Source organism: Microtus pennsylvanicus, chromosome X, assembly GCF_037038515.1.
Source record: "Microtus pennsylvanicus isolate mMicPen1 chromosome X, mMicPen1.hap1, whole genome shotgun sequence".
Classification (NCBI taxonomy): Eukaryota; Metazoa; Chordata; class Mammalia; order Rodentia; family Cricetidae; genus Microtus; species Microtus pennsylvanicus.
Window position 1 is genome coordinate 142,651,912 of NC_134601.1, and position 15,620 is coordinate 142,667,531.

Consider the following 15,620-nt stretch of genomic DNA (forward strand, 5'->3'; position numbering starts at 1 on the left):
GAGAGACATGCATAGTGCCCCATCTCTAGGCACACAGCTGGTCTATGCCATCATTAAGCAAGCTGTAGCAGTCTGCTTATAAACCCTACTCAAATGCTCTATCTCCTGAAAAAGCCAGAGGTCACTCTGACAAGCTGGCCCAGAAAGCCACATTTTAAAATGGCTGTGGTTTTTTTCCTGTTATGGATGAATCAGAAAAATCTCTCGTAAGGAGCTGCGGCATGCCGCCAGCTGAAAAATAAATACAGCTGAACTTTTTTTTTCTAAATCTAGAAATCTTTTAGCTTTTTAAGTGTATTTAGTTGACCATGAGGGCACCAATTTGTTGCAAGGAGTCGCTTGTTCATCCTGGCCACCCAGAATCAAAATAACCACACAGAAACCATATTAATTAAATCACTGCTTGGCTCATTAGCTCTAATTTCTTATTGGGTAACTCTTACATATTAATTTAACCCATCTCCATTAATCTGTGTATCACCATGAAGTTGTGGCCTACCAGAAAGTTTCAGCACGTCTGTCTCTGGTGGTGGATCCATGGCATCTCCTTGACTTCGCCCTTTCTCCCAGCATTCAATCCAATCCTCCCCACCTACCCATGTTCTGCCCTATCAACAGCCCAAGGCAACCTCTTTATTCATTAGTGGTAATCACAGCACACAGAGAGGACTCCCTCATCAATAAATACATAGACTAGCTAAGCATATGGTATACAGTTGTAACCCTAGCACTGGGGAGGCATAGGCAGTATGATCATGAGATCAAGGCCTTAGCTATACAATAAGACCTTATATAAATCATTAACTCACTCAATCTGTCCTAATACCAGATAAGAAACTAGACTTCAGTTTAGGTTTACTGGTTCCTAGAGCAGGGAGGACATTTGTTCCCATGCTCAGTTTTGGAGGGAGATATCCTATAGCTACACAGAGAATTCAGATCCTAAAGGGAAGTAGAGGATAAAAAACTAGAGACACAGTAAGAAGGAGCAGTCTTTTTCGTGGAAAGGTGAAGAGGCTGCCCAGGTCACTCAGAAGTAGAACACTTGTTTACCATGTGAGAGATACTGGTTCCATCCACAGAAACAGGAGGGAAAAGAAAAAGCACAAAAACAGAATAGTGCCTCAGAGGCCACTGCCCTCTCAGTCCAGCCAGCAGCAGTATGCCTTTGCAGCCACTTCATTAACACATCATTAAGAAGACTAGCCCATTGAATGCTTCCCAGAAAATGGATTATTCTGTGCCCTCACAATTTATAAATACTTCTCAGAACACCCCCAGGTTTCCTGTAATGTCTGTTAAAGTGCCAGATATTGTAGCAACAATGTCCAACCTATTTCCACTAAATGAAATAAGACAAAATATTACAATATTATTTTATTCATTTGCCACTACTGGGTCTTCCTTAGATGATGTGCACAGCTGAAAGCTGTAACATTTGATTGAATATTGAGACCATTACTAAAATACCTATAGTCTCTTAAAAATTATAACGTAACTTCTTATGAAACTAAAATGCAGAAAAGTTATTTTGATTACTATATTTGAGTTTTTTTTACAAAATAGTGAAAATCAGAGTTTAATGTAGTAGACTATGCAAGATAGGATTTGTTCACGATCCTTTGTATATGTTTTTCCTATTATTGAAAATAGATGTTTTTTTTCATATACCCTGATTATGGGTTCCCCTTCCTCTATTTCTTACAGCTTCTCCCCAAATTCCCCCATCTGGATCTAACACCTTTCTGTCTCTCATGAGAAAAAACAGCTTTCCATGGGATTATAATGCAATATGATATGACAAAACAAAAACAGATCAGTATTGGCCAAAACAAAAAGAAGAAAAAGAGCCCAAGAGAAGACACAAGAAACAGAAAGGCACTTTTTTGCACACTCAAGAGTCTTATAAAGAAGTGAAGTGGATGCCATAATAAGTGCAGAGGATCTTCACAATAAAAAGAGAGAAGAAAAAATATATATAAATAAAATAATAAGATTTTTTTTAAAAAAAATATAGAGCCCTGACATGACATTATGAGACAAGGAAGCTCCAAACATGCCTTTGAGTTTGTTTTCTCTTGACTATTTACTTCTGCGCATGCAGCCTACGCTTAAGAATAGTTTGTTTCCATCATGAGATTTCCTTGAAGGATACTAAATTTTCATTTGCAAGTGTTACCAAATTGGAGATTGGTTCTGAGTTAGGGATGGAAGGGACGGGGATACGTGCCACTTTTCCTCTTAGCTATAGGAACCCAACTGGTGCAAACCCATGCAGGCTCTGTGCATGCTGCTTCGGTCTCTGTGAGTTTTTATCTCAGTCCTATCTTGTTGGTTTAGAAGGCCTTGTTTTCTTGAACCCACAATCCAGGGAATCAAATAGACTAAGTTCTGGCGTAACCTCTCCCTCCATTCCTCTAAATCCAATCCCTCAGTCATATCCCCAACTCTTCAACAAGCCACCTGATATAGCTTCCCTTTCCTACCTGCCCTCATCTCCAGTGGATCACACAGATTTTCCCCTTCAAACTCCCTTCCCACTACTCATTGACTTTAGCCAGGGCCAACCCCAGCAGGCATTTCCTGAAAACTCACAGGTCACACCCCCAAGGGAAGCAGGTAGGCAACCTTTAGATCTCTGCCTCCGTTCCTCTAAGTCCACGCTCCCCCAGTCTCCCTTCAGCTCTGGAGCAGAACTCCTCCTGTGGTCTCTCCTTTCCTCTGACCCAACAGATCTCCAACATTCCTCCCCACTACGCATCTCATTATCTCAGCCTCCAAAACCAGTGGGCATTCCCTGGGAACACATATGCCAGGAAAACATGTAGGGTAACTGAAGATCTTTTTACTCTCCCTCTTCTCCTCCATATCCAGTGCCTCAGTTTCATACCCAGCTCTGTAGCAGACTACCTGTTAGTCACCCCACAACTCCCAATTCCCCAAGGACTAAACAGATCACCTAGAATCACAATCTTCCCAAGTCCAGAAGCCTAGAAGACAGGGTAAAACCACAATTGTTTTGGTTCTTGAACCATTTCTTTAGAACCATAAAGCTAATTTTATTTGAGACTATCTTGCTTTTCACAGTAAGGAAGAATGCCAATCATTGTGCCATTGTGCCATTTTGTTCAGAGCATTGTGAACTTGAAGAAAATTTCAGGGAGGGAGTATATACATATACACATACATTTAGTAAGGAACAATTTCAATGCTTTGCTTCTGTTTTCTGTGCTACAGATCTGGACCCACACACCAAATGTTTCGCTGCTAGTCTAAGCACTCATATTCCCTTGGTATATTTGTGTCAACAAAACATTTCTGGCTACCACTCTTCCCTGTTGCCATTTTGTCATAGTTTCTTCTTTTCATAGATAGAATATTTACAATATTATACCAATGAGGCTAATTAGATTGCATTTTCTTTGTTCACTAAAAGACAGAATGAAAGCTTTTCAGGAAATTTAGCAAAAACAATAAGAATGACACACTTAAATCTCATCATACGCAATCAACGTTTATTTTCAGCTCTGCTGACTGTCTTGCAGTCTTTGTCCACAGCTATATATTTTCACACAGCTACAATAAATATGTATTCATAAATGAGAATCATCTGCTTACCACCTGTAGATCTGATCATGAAAATACCTGTTTTTCAATATTACAAGTCCTAATGCCTTATAGTCTATGAATTGGGCATACTGTAATTTCTTTGAGCCTACCATTGAATATAACCAAATTGCTTCTTAATTTTCAACATTAGTAAAACTAGGTAAAGCAGTCTTTAAGTGCATGGCATTTGCTTTCTTTATGGATTATTTCTTTAGGATATATTTTTAATAGGTATGAGCTTTTTTATATTAAGCTGAAAATCCCTTTGGTCAAATTGCTTTCTAAAAGCAGTATATCCAAACATCCACCAGCAACAAGAATATTCCAGAACTACACATGCTGCTTTGCTGTCCTCCAATAGCACATGATATCAGTTGTGGTATATTTTGTTTGTTTCATAGGTAGGACCCAGTATTGTTTAGTACCTGGTGGTATCTTCTATATGATTTTTGGTTGCAGGTCTTAAGTTACAATCAGAATTGAACAATTCATTTTATATACATTTACCAAAGAAGTAAAATTTCTTTTTTTCATTTATCTGTTGATCAATGAATGTTGTAATTTTGGCTACATTTTTTGTAATTTCTTTTTTTCTTCTTCATTATTTAAACTAGTATTTTAATATAATATATTTGATCATATTCTCCCCCCCCCCATCCAGCCCTTTCAGATGTTTTCCAGATTCCTACCAACTGAAATATAAGTTCTATCTCAAAAAACAAAGAAAAGCCCAGTACAACAACAAAATGAAAAAAACAAAACAGAATAAAACAACACCCCAAAAGAAAAAGAAACAAACAACCACCAAACTGCAACCAATTAAAAGCACAGAAAAATTGTGGAGTCCATTATATGTTGGTCAAATACTTCCAAACACAAGGCCAGCCCTGGAGTAGCTGATATACTCAGTGTCACTCCACTGCAGAACAGCTGACTTTCTCTCTCCCAATAGGTACGTATGACAGTTCAGTTGTTAACCTTTACTCCATTGACTAGGTTTTATTTCATTCATTCATCCATTCACTCATTCATTCATTTTTTACATATACCAAAATAAAATAGAAGATAAACTTGTACAAGCAAATCAGCAAAAGGAAAAGAGCCCAAGAGGAGGTGAAGGAGTCAGAGACCCACTTGTTTGCACATTCAGGAGTCTCATAAAAACACAAAATTGTAAGCCATAATATATCCACAGAGGACCTGATGAAGACCTGCTCAGGCCCTGCGTATCCTGCCTCAATCTCTGTGAGTTTATAAGAAATTTGCTCATGTTGATTTAGAGGGCCTCATTCTGTTGGTGTTCTCCATTTCCTCTGGTTCTTAACTTTTTTCTGTATTCTTTTCCACAGGATTCTCTGAGGCCTAAGAGGAGGCATCTGATGGATGGCACCTTTTAGAACTAAATGTTCTAAGGCCTCTCATTCTCTACATAATGTCTGGCTGTGGGTCTCTGTATTTGTTCCCCATCTCCTGCGGTAGGAAGCCTCTTTGATGATGGCTGAGCAGGGCACTGATCTGAGCATAGCAGAACGTAATTGGGATTCATTTTATCAATGCATTTTTTTTTCTCTTTTTAGACCAGTAATATTTAGTTTTACTGTAGGTCCCAGGGCTATCTAGTCTCAAATTCTTGATCACCCATGTACTGACAGGTGCCATCTTGTGGGGTGGGCCTTAACTCAAATCAATTATTGATTGGTTACTCTTAGAAGCTTTCTGTTACCATTGCCCTAGCATATCTTACAGGCAGGACAGCATTGTAATTCAAAGGGTTTATGATTGGGTTGGTGTTTGCACTTCTTTTTGGTAGCCTATTGAGTACCTTCTTGTACCAAAGAAACGGCTTCATGTAGGCACCAGCTCAACATCTCCATATTGAATGAATTGTGAAGTTATTGCTGCCATGTTTGTGTTGTGTCCATGCGGCCTTGCTGTCAGTTTGTGGAGAGCAACCTAAAGTTTTGCCAATAGCCTGGGTTGTTTGAGGGAGTCCTATGGGCTCCCTTTGGCCAATAACTCAATTAGATATAATGTTATCCTGACACTGAAAATTTTATATGGTGACAAGAGATGACCAGTTGGGACTCCCATCTCCTCCATTATTTGGTAGTTTCATTTAGATTACCTTCATATATGTACCTATTTTAAGAAGTTTCTACTGCATTAGGCTTCCATACTACCCCTCAAATAGCCTTGATTTTGGCTGTCTCTCATAAGTATTTTATTCTACAACCACATCTCCTCCCTCCCCACTTGATCAACCTGTTCTAACCCCCATCCATCCATAACTGTCTATCCTACTTTGTTTTCCTAGGGAGAGCTTTATGTCCCTCCTTAGCCATTACTCTAATTTATCTTCTGTGGTTTTATGGATTATAGCTTGGTTATCATTGACTTAACAATTAATATCCACATACAAGAAGATTCATACCATATTTGTCTTTCTGGGTCTAGGATACCTTACTCAGGATGGTTTTTTCCTACTTTCAACCATTTGTCTGCAAATTTGAGGATGAAATTTTTTAACTGCTTAGTAGTAGGTCATTGTATAAATGTAACACATTTTCTTTATCCATTCTTCTGTCAAAGGACATCTAGATTATTTCCAATTTCTGGCTATCATGAATAGAGCAACAATGGTTCAGCAAGCATCTATGTGGTAGCATGGAACACCATTTGGTTATATGGCCAAGAGTGGTAAAGCTAAATCTTGATGTAGCTCTATTTTCAGCTTCCTGAGGCACCACCATACTGATTTCCATAGTGGCTGTACCAGTTTGTATTCCTACGAGCAATAGATGAGTGTTCCCTTTGCTCCACATCCTCTCCAGCATGAACTGTCACTTGCTTTGTTCATCTTAGTCATTGTGATGGGTTTGAGATGAAATCTTAAAGTAGTTTTGATTTACATTTCCCCTGATAGCTAAAGACATTGAACATTTCTTTAAGTGTTTCTCAATTCCTCTTTTGAAAATTCTGTTTAGACCTGTATCTCATTTTTAGTTGGGTTATTTGTTTTCTTGATATCTAGTTTCTTGAGTTCGTTATCTATTTTGGATATTTTAGATACTTCCCATGTCTTCTTTTAATAGTAATAGTGCTGAAAATGCTTACTTCAAAAATTCTCCCCACTGTATTTCCAGATACATGTTTTGTTTGTCAAAATGATGCTTTTGATGTCTCCACATCTGATTATCTCTGTTATTTCCTCTAATGCTTACAAGTTGTACAGTTATAGACCTCTTCAAATCGAATACCTTTTTAACTACACATACTTGTGTAGCTTGTTAATCTATGCACAACTTATTTTGATGAATTCTGTGAAGTGCACCCATGAGTTACAGTTCTGAATCGCCAATCTTTATCCAAACTACACAGTTTTGAATGTTACCTTTAAAATATATGTAATCAAGTCTACTTCTTTATTATGTTCTATTCCACTGACCAATGTATGACCTTCTCTACTACGTTACCTTTTATGCTGCCATTGATTGTAAATGAACATCTAGTCTCTGTAATTAAATATAAATTTGCCTATTTCTTCAATAAAATGTGATAGACTGTACTTTCATACCAAAATGTCAAAGAGTGTGTGACTTATACAACAAAAATTTACTTTCTTGCAGTTGTAGAGCCTAAGAAATCTAAAATCAAGATGTCAGCCTATTTTCTCCAGAAATAGTGCTCTATGTGGCCTGAAGACTACACTTTTTTGAAGTATCCTCACATGAGAAAGAAGAGAGTAAGGTCTTTGGTTTATCCTCTTAAAATGATACTAAATCTATTGCATCCTACGGTTATGATGAATTCATTCAAACTCAATTATTCTCTTACTCCAAATATAATCACAACAGGTATTAGGATTTCAACACATGAATTCTGGAGTACACAAACTCTTCTTCAAAGTTTTAAGAAGCAGGATCCTGTCTTAGAATGACAAACTTCCTGCAAAAACTCATTCGCTCCCCAAAAGAATTTTCTTGTCTTTGATGTTTGTTTGCTTTGTGGTGTTTCTTTGTTTGATAGAAACTTTGTAGTTCAGGTTAACTTCTATTTTAGAATGCACTGTATAGCCTAGCTTGGGCTTCAACTCATGGCCAAGCCCTTTCCTTGCACCTACATGCTCATCTTGGCCATAGACCATCTCCTGTGTGTTTTTAACTCCAATACTTAATGCCGTCCTTGGCATATAACAGATGTTCTATAAGTACAGAAAGGTAAGCAAAATGAGACAAATTTTAAGCTATAAGCTAAGGTCAGTTTTTAATTTTACTGTATTAAGCCGTTTGTTATTCTCTTGACTGGAAACCCCTTCTCTGAGACACACTAAGATGCTATTCATAAGGACAAAATTTTAAATCCAAGAGTCATTTCTCCAGGGATTTGACAAAAGAAACATGCCTCATAGTAGAAATGTCTACTTGACACCTCTGCCTAAGATGTACCAGAAGGAAGAGACTTATTTATTCATGCTGTCTGGAGACATTCATTATAGTTCCAGTGATGGAAAGAAGCAGCTCACTCCATTACAACAGGGGTTGCAGTGTGGGCGTTCAAAGGAGAAAACATTAACATTGGTGTAGAGTGGACCTGCATTTTCAAAGGTGTAATAGCCTTAGCAGTTGTTCCATATAGTAGTCATATTTTCAGTTTCAAGTTGTTACACTTATTAAGTATTTAACAAGCAAAAGTAACAGAATAATTAGCAGACATCAGATAGACAAAAACATCAGATAACAAAACACCATCAAATCCAGAGCTTACAACATCCAGCAGAAATGATTAGACTCATCTGATTGGGAAGGCAAGCAAAAAGCAATGTCATCAAGTGAAACATCACCCAAAATGATTGGGGAAGCACTACTAAAGTGTCCATGTTGGAGTTCAAGGGTGAGAAATTTCAAAGCTGGGCAGATGCTATCTCCTTGAATGACCGTCAAGCTTCTTTCCCACCAAAGGCATTCTTTTTTTTTATTATTGAAAATAGATTCTTTTCTCATACAATATATTCTGATTGTGGTTTGCCCTCCCTCTACTACTCCCACCTCTTAGGAAACTAGCCATTCTCAAGGGTTTAGTGTTTTGAATACTTTTAGATATTTGCTGGTTTTCTTTCTCCCTGCCACAGTTTTGACCCGAACAGAGAATTTTGGAGGACACTTGAAATATGCAATACATTACTAAAGTCAATACTATTTGTATGTAATCTTGCTTCCGGTATGACTCTAGCAGTACTCTCTTGCTTTGAATGCTCTTCCATATCCTATTTTGGAGAGACTGGTATTCTTACTGTTTTGTTTCCATGTAGTTGAACAGGCAAAAAAAGTCTGCTGGGTATGATATGCCAGGGACACACACCCTTCCTGTAATCTCCACACTTTTGAATCTGAATAAACGGAATGATTTACTCACACCCAATATGCTTAAACAGCACATGAAATTTACCAATATACAGTACATTATAGCAGGCATGAAAATACTAGTGATTAATGATTAATTAACTTTTATCTCCTATCTCTATACAATTGTATCTTAAATTTTTTTAGAATTAATATCCTCCCTTACACTTTTTGTCCCTAACATTTCTTCCTCAGTTGTAGTCACTTTTAAAAGCAACACCATGTTGCTTAGGCTCATCACTCAGCAATGATAACTTGTGAAGTAGAGTTGAGTTTCACCATTTATTATTTTAAGAACTTTTTGTTTTATAAACAAGTCCTGTCATCTAGAAGAGTCGTTTTGTGTCTCTCTACATTATTGCTTCTTATTTGAAATTTTTCTTGTGCCCTTTATATGTTTTTTACAATTTCTTATTATTTTCTCATTAGTTGTGGAGCCTAAGAAAGCCAAAATGAAGATTCCAGCCAATTTTCTTCTGGAATAATGCTCTTCTTGGTCTGCAGATAGCTATCTTATTCTGGATCCTCACATGACCTAGAAGTTGTATGTAATTTATCTCCTCTGTTACACTGATCACACTAACTTTGTGTATTTTGAAGAATACTTCAAAGGTGTTTAAAAATATATTCTGGGGTTTGGGGATCGTAGGTAAAGAGACTTCCATGCTAGCCGGGTGATGGTGGCGCACGCCTTTAATCCCAGCACTCGGGAGGCAGAGGCAGGTGGATCTCTGTGAGTTCGAGACCAGCCTGGTCTACAGAGCTAGTTCCAGGACAGGCTCCAAAGCCACAGAGAAACCCAGTCTCGAAAAAACCAAAAAAAAAAAAGAGAGAGAGAGAGAGAGAGAGAGAGAGACTTCCATGCAAGATAGAGGACAGGAGCTGAGTTCGGATCACCAACACCTTCCTAAAATCCTAATACAGTAGCAAATAACTACAAGTCCAGCATTGATGAAGCAGAGGTAGACAGATCCCTAAAATTCTCTGGCCAGCCTAGCCAAGCAGGGAGCTCAAGGTTTGGTGAAAAGCCTTGTCTCCAAAGCTAAGATGGTGTCTTTAGCAACAGCATCTTACAATCAAGTTCTGGTGAGCAACTAAGAGCAAGGGAAATAGCCTATATTGTTTGGGGTGTCTCCATAACAACAAGAGGTGAGGTTTCCCACACTTGCCACTGGGATTTTTTTGAATATTTTATTTAAAAGTGTTTCTTTTTCATTTTACACATCAACTACAGTTTCCCCTCCATCCCCTCCTCTTGCTCCTGCACCTTCCTCCCACCTAACCCCCATTCACTCTTCAGAAAGATCAGACCTCCCATGGGGAGTCTACAAAGTCTGGCATAGCAAGTTGAGGCAGGACCAAGTCCCTCTTCCCCCCTGTATCTAGGCTGAGCAAGGTATTTTCCCATAGGGAATAGGCTCCAAAAAAAGTCAGTTCATGCACTAGAGATAAATCCTGGCCCCACCACCAGTGGCTCCAAAGGCTGTCCAAGCCACACAACTGTCAGAGGTCCTATGCAGACTTATGCAGGTTTACCAGATGTCAGAACATGGTCAATGAGCTCCCACTAGCTCAGGTCAGCTCTCTCTGTGCATTTCCCCCATCATGATCTTAACCCCTTTGCTCATATAATCTCTCCTCCCCCTCTTTGACTGAACTCAGACTGTCACTGGGATTTTTATTTGTCAATATATGGATTCTGGGATGCACATACTCCCTCTGTATGTTAATTTCAATTAAACACTTTTATATAAAGATACACACACATACACACACACATATATATATATGTATGTATATATATGGTGCTTATAAAATAGCAGGTTTTCATATGGCTTTTTCAAATACTGTTAGGTGCTTTCCAGACCCCACCTCGCTTTTATATTCCCATCCTTTTCCCCACTTTAAACCTCCATCTATATTACTCTTCCTTTTCCTTCTCATATTATCTGTATCCTTCTATTCCTCTGTGCTGGCTAGTTTTATGGCAACTTGACAGAGGCTAGTGTCATCAGAGAGGAGGGAGCCTCAATTAAGAAAATGCCTCCAATAGATCAAACTGTAGGCAAACCTTTAGGGCACTTTCTTAATTAGTGACTGATGGCAGAGGGCCCAACCCATTGTGTGTGGGACCATACCTTAGCTGTGGTTCTGAGTTCTAAAGAAAGCAGGCTAAGCAAGCCACAGGGAGTAAGCCAGTAAACAGCACCTCTCCATGGCCTCTGCATCAGTTCCTGCCTCCATGTTCCTGTTGTTTGAGTTCCTATCCTCAATTCCTTCAATGATGAACAACAGTGTGAAAGTGTAAACCAAATAAATCTTTTCCTTCCCTACTTGCTTTTCATCACAACAATAGAAACCGTAACTAGGACACTCAGCCTTATGATATTTCTTCCTTCTCCCCACTAATATTCCCTTTCTAGTTTACTGAATTATATTGCTATTCTAAGACAAGCATTCAAATTTAAAGCTTTGATGTTAGGATTCATATATAAATGAGACCATGTGACATTTGCCTTTCTGGGTCTGGATCACTCAGGATGTTTTCCAGTACCATCAATTTGTTGTTAAACAGCTCAAAAGAGACCTTGGTGGGGCAAGGGGTTACATGGCAGCAGGAAAAAGCCAGAAGCCTTACACAGCAGGTGGGAGACAAATACCCCATGCAGTCAGAGCTTAAGTGAGAAGTTTATTAAGAGAAGGGTAAAGGGGGGGGGGAAGACAAATACAAAGAGAAAGAGGAAGAAGAAGAATAGGAAAGGATCAGCCTACCTCTTCAGAAAAGAAGTAGGGAAGAGAGAGTGGGAATGGGCGGAGCTTGACTCTTAAAGGGACCTTTGCACCTGTGCAGTGACATAGCAGCCATAGGATCCTGAGTTGGCTAGGATACAGCCTGAGTTCATCCTGACAGGTGACAGGACCAGCATAATGCCTGAATCCTGACATTCCCACATTTTTCTTATGATAAAAATGTGGAGAAATTAAAGTGGATAGTAGCTGGGAGAGGAATGGGGCACTGGATTCTCAATAGTGCCTCCTGATGATTTGTGGGTGTTGAAATCTTGGGAAACCTGAGAAAGCTGGGACTCTGGCCATGTCCTGTGGTAGCTGCTTTCCAGGCTCTGTGGAACTGTTTGGTGTCTCTTGGATGTGGCAAAGTATTAGCAGAGGACAAGGTTAAATTTGAGAAAAAAAAGTTTTCTTTAGGTCCTATTGATTGAGGGGGAGGGTGCAAGGAATGGGGAAAGGTGGGGAGGCTTAGGCTCTTAGGGACTGGTAATTGATGGAGGGGTGCATCTGACCTGTTCCAACTCCCCGGAACTTACAAGAATTCTTTAAGTTTGTGAAAATGTAAGTTTTAGACACATTAGTATTTTCACTCTTTACAATTTGTACTGAATTTACATTGCATAAATGGCAATATATTTATGCTAGAAATGAGCATGACAGGTGATTTTAGTACAAGGAAAAACACCTTTTAAGTCCATAGTTAGAAAACAACCAAAGGAAATTTAAAATATTAAGCTTGTGGTATAGTATGATATTTAGTACTCTGTCAGAGTTGGATTAATAGCTTATTAGAACTTTATTGATTAATTTTAAGACTATGAACAGTAGCACATTGAGAAAGAAATCTGATAACTTCCATTTATACACCTTAAAACATTTATACCCTGAAACTTTCTTAGATCATCATATCTTAAGCTTTGTATCTTAAAACACCTTTTATTTAAACAAAGGAATGGTAAGAAGTTATGCATAAATCTGTTTTTTGAGTTTGTCTCTTTTAAAATGGCAAACCTACCAGCTGTCAAACTGCATCAGAGTTCCTCAGAATGATAAATTTTACCTGAGTTATTGGTTTAAAAAGGACAGAAACTTACTTGATTGGCTACATAGATAGCTACCCCGGGGTCCTTTATGGTCATTGAAAACAGGTCTTAGGGCAATACCCAACTTTTGGTTGGCAGAGGTAGGTCTGCAAGGCCCCAGAAGATTCTGTGGATTAGAGGTTTGTAGGAAGACCAACCACCATTGGCCTAGGCAATTCAAGAAGTGAGTTCCTCAGTGTCTTGTTGTCCATGGTCTAAATAGGTCTTTGCAGCAGTTCAGGTCAAAGGCAGGTTTGGTCAGTGGCTAGCGCTGACATGGATAAAGCAAGTTACGGCAGAAAGTTCTTCTGTTCCCATCCATCATCTTTGGAGGAAATAGGAGTTGCTGCCAGGAGCTAACCTGTCTCTCTGTTATGAAAAACCTTTTTGATAATTAAACATTTTAAATTCCCTATCCTCTATATCTCCGAGAATTTGATGGCTGTCTATTGGGTATGCATGTGTATACAAACTTTGTCTTTAGTTACTTAGGCACACAGGTAGCTAGTTAAGGCTTTATACCTGTAATTATTTGCAACAGTAACCAACATGACCACAATTAAAGAGCTCAATCATTTATAGGATAACTCTTAACTTGTGTTCTTCAATACAATACAATAGGTTGGCAACTTCCATAGAATAGGACTTCACAGGTTTACCCTTACAGATAATGATTTTGAATTGAAGCTCTTTTAGTGTCAAAATAAAACCTCTTAATGACCTCAGGAAAGAAATCAAGATAGCCATTATATGGGTATGAAACATATGTTTTTACTTACTTAAATTCTCTAGAATCTTGGTGTTGAACCCTTGACAAAGATATAAGTACTTAGCTTTTGTTAATCTGAAATAGATCTTTATAACCTTAAATTATATCACTATGTAGAATATATTTTAAAGCAGGGTTGAATCACATAGACAATATTTTGTAACAGATCTAACCATATACTTTTTATCATCATTTAAAAGTATATACCAATTTAAAGTATTTGAGACTTGTTTTTTGTCTAGAAGGAGGTACAATGAACAGAGCCCATTAGTACTATTTAAAACACTTTTAACAAAAAGTACAGGTCACATACATACAATTGAGTTTAAGTTGCATATAGACATACACACACATACAAAGTTAAGCTAGCTTACATCCACATATAAAGTTAAATCAAAGGTCACATGACTACTGACTGAAAGGAAACTAGTATTTCCATCCTTGACTCACACTTTGCAACAAGAAGACAGGGCATTTAAGAAAAGAAAGAGTAGACAAACATGCACAGGTCCTTGGAGCAAAGACAAAAGTGGAGAATCAAAGCCACCAGTGAATGGGAACTCCTCCCTGCCCCAGCACACCATCTGGGACTGTGTTGTAGGAGGCTTCTTGTTCTTTCCTAGCTGCTCAGACAAAAAACAATCACTCAGAAACTGTATTGTTTAAATCACTGCTTGGCCAATCACTTAAGTATATTGCTAGCTAGCTCTTAAATCTTATTTCAACCCATTTCTATTAATCTATGTATGGCTGTGGCTTACTGGGAGTTCTTTCCAGCATCTGTCTCCAGTGGGGCTACATGGCTTCTCACTCACTTTGCCGTCTTTCTCCCAGCAATCAATATAGTTTTCCCACCTAGCTCTATTCTGCTAAGCCACTGGCCAAATCAGATTTATTCATTAACTAATCAAAGCAACAAATAGACAGAAGTACTTTCCACACCATGGCTGAGTGGTGCAGGGGCAGCTGTTCACATGGCCACCCTTATTAAAGATGGTAGTGAGGTCATCTGACCTGCCCTTAGCCAAGATGGCACCTGCCCACATGTTACAAGGCACTGAGAAATCATGTGTTTTCTTAGAGCAGTCTGCAAATTTTAAACAGAACCAATTAACAAGACAGACATACAAGACACTCATATGTAGGGATAAGTCCCGCCCCTTAGGGGGCGTGTTCACCTCGGGCTAATGTCTGCCTATAAATTTGGCGAGCGTGCTCCGAGCTGTCTCTTCTACTTTCCTGGTCTCCGCGGGAACTGTGGTTCTGTAAGTCTATTTCTACATTAAAACTATATATATTTTTACAAACTGTCTGCATTCATTTACGCCGCTACACTCATAAACATGTGTGTGGTCACACCATTTACACATAACTTTCATACATATGGATCAGACAGGAAGCACCCAGAGGATAGGCTGTTTTTGTCCAGCCCAGAGCCAGGCAGGAAAGAGGGACTGGCCATCCAAGGCTGGATGGTGTGGAGGCAGCTGCAATTGTGGTGGTAGTGGCAGCAGAGACAGAACAAACAGAAGAGTGAAACATTTTGAAAAGGAGAGCAAAATAAAACATTACCAGGCAGAGGGAGGATCCTGCCCCAAGCAGGCTTAGCCATAGTTAGAGGCAGCAAGCAATCACTGCAGTGACTGGTGGTAAAGAGAGTTTTAGCATGTTGGGAACAAGGGGCAGACAGGCAGGCGAAGAAAACAAGGGAAAAAAAACAGAGGTTGCACTTGTAATGGTAAAAATAAAATGCTGCAGGTTCCCCGAGGGGCAAAGTGGGCAGCAGGCCATGAGACCACGCCGGTCCCTGAGTGAGGGCAGGCAGTGAGCAGTGTGTCCCAAGAGCAGTCAGTTCCAGGCAGGGACGGCTCAGTTCCCCAAGTGGCTGCAGTGGGCCATGAGGGACAGCGAGTCCCACGGCAGGGAGCTGAATGGTGAGTGAGAGAACTCAACAGGGCAGCCAGTCCCACA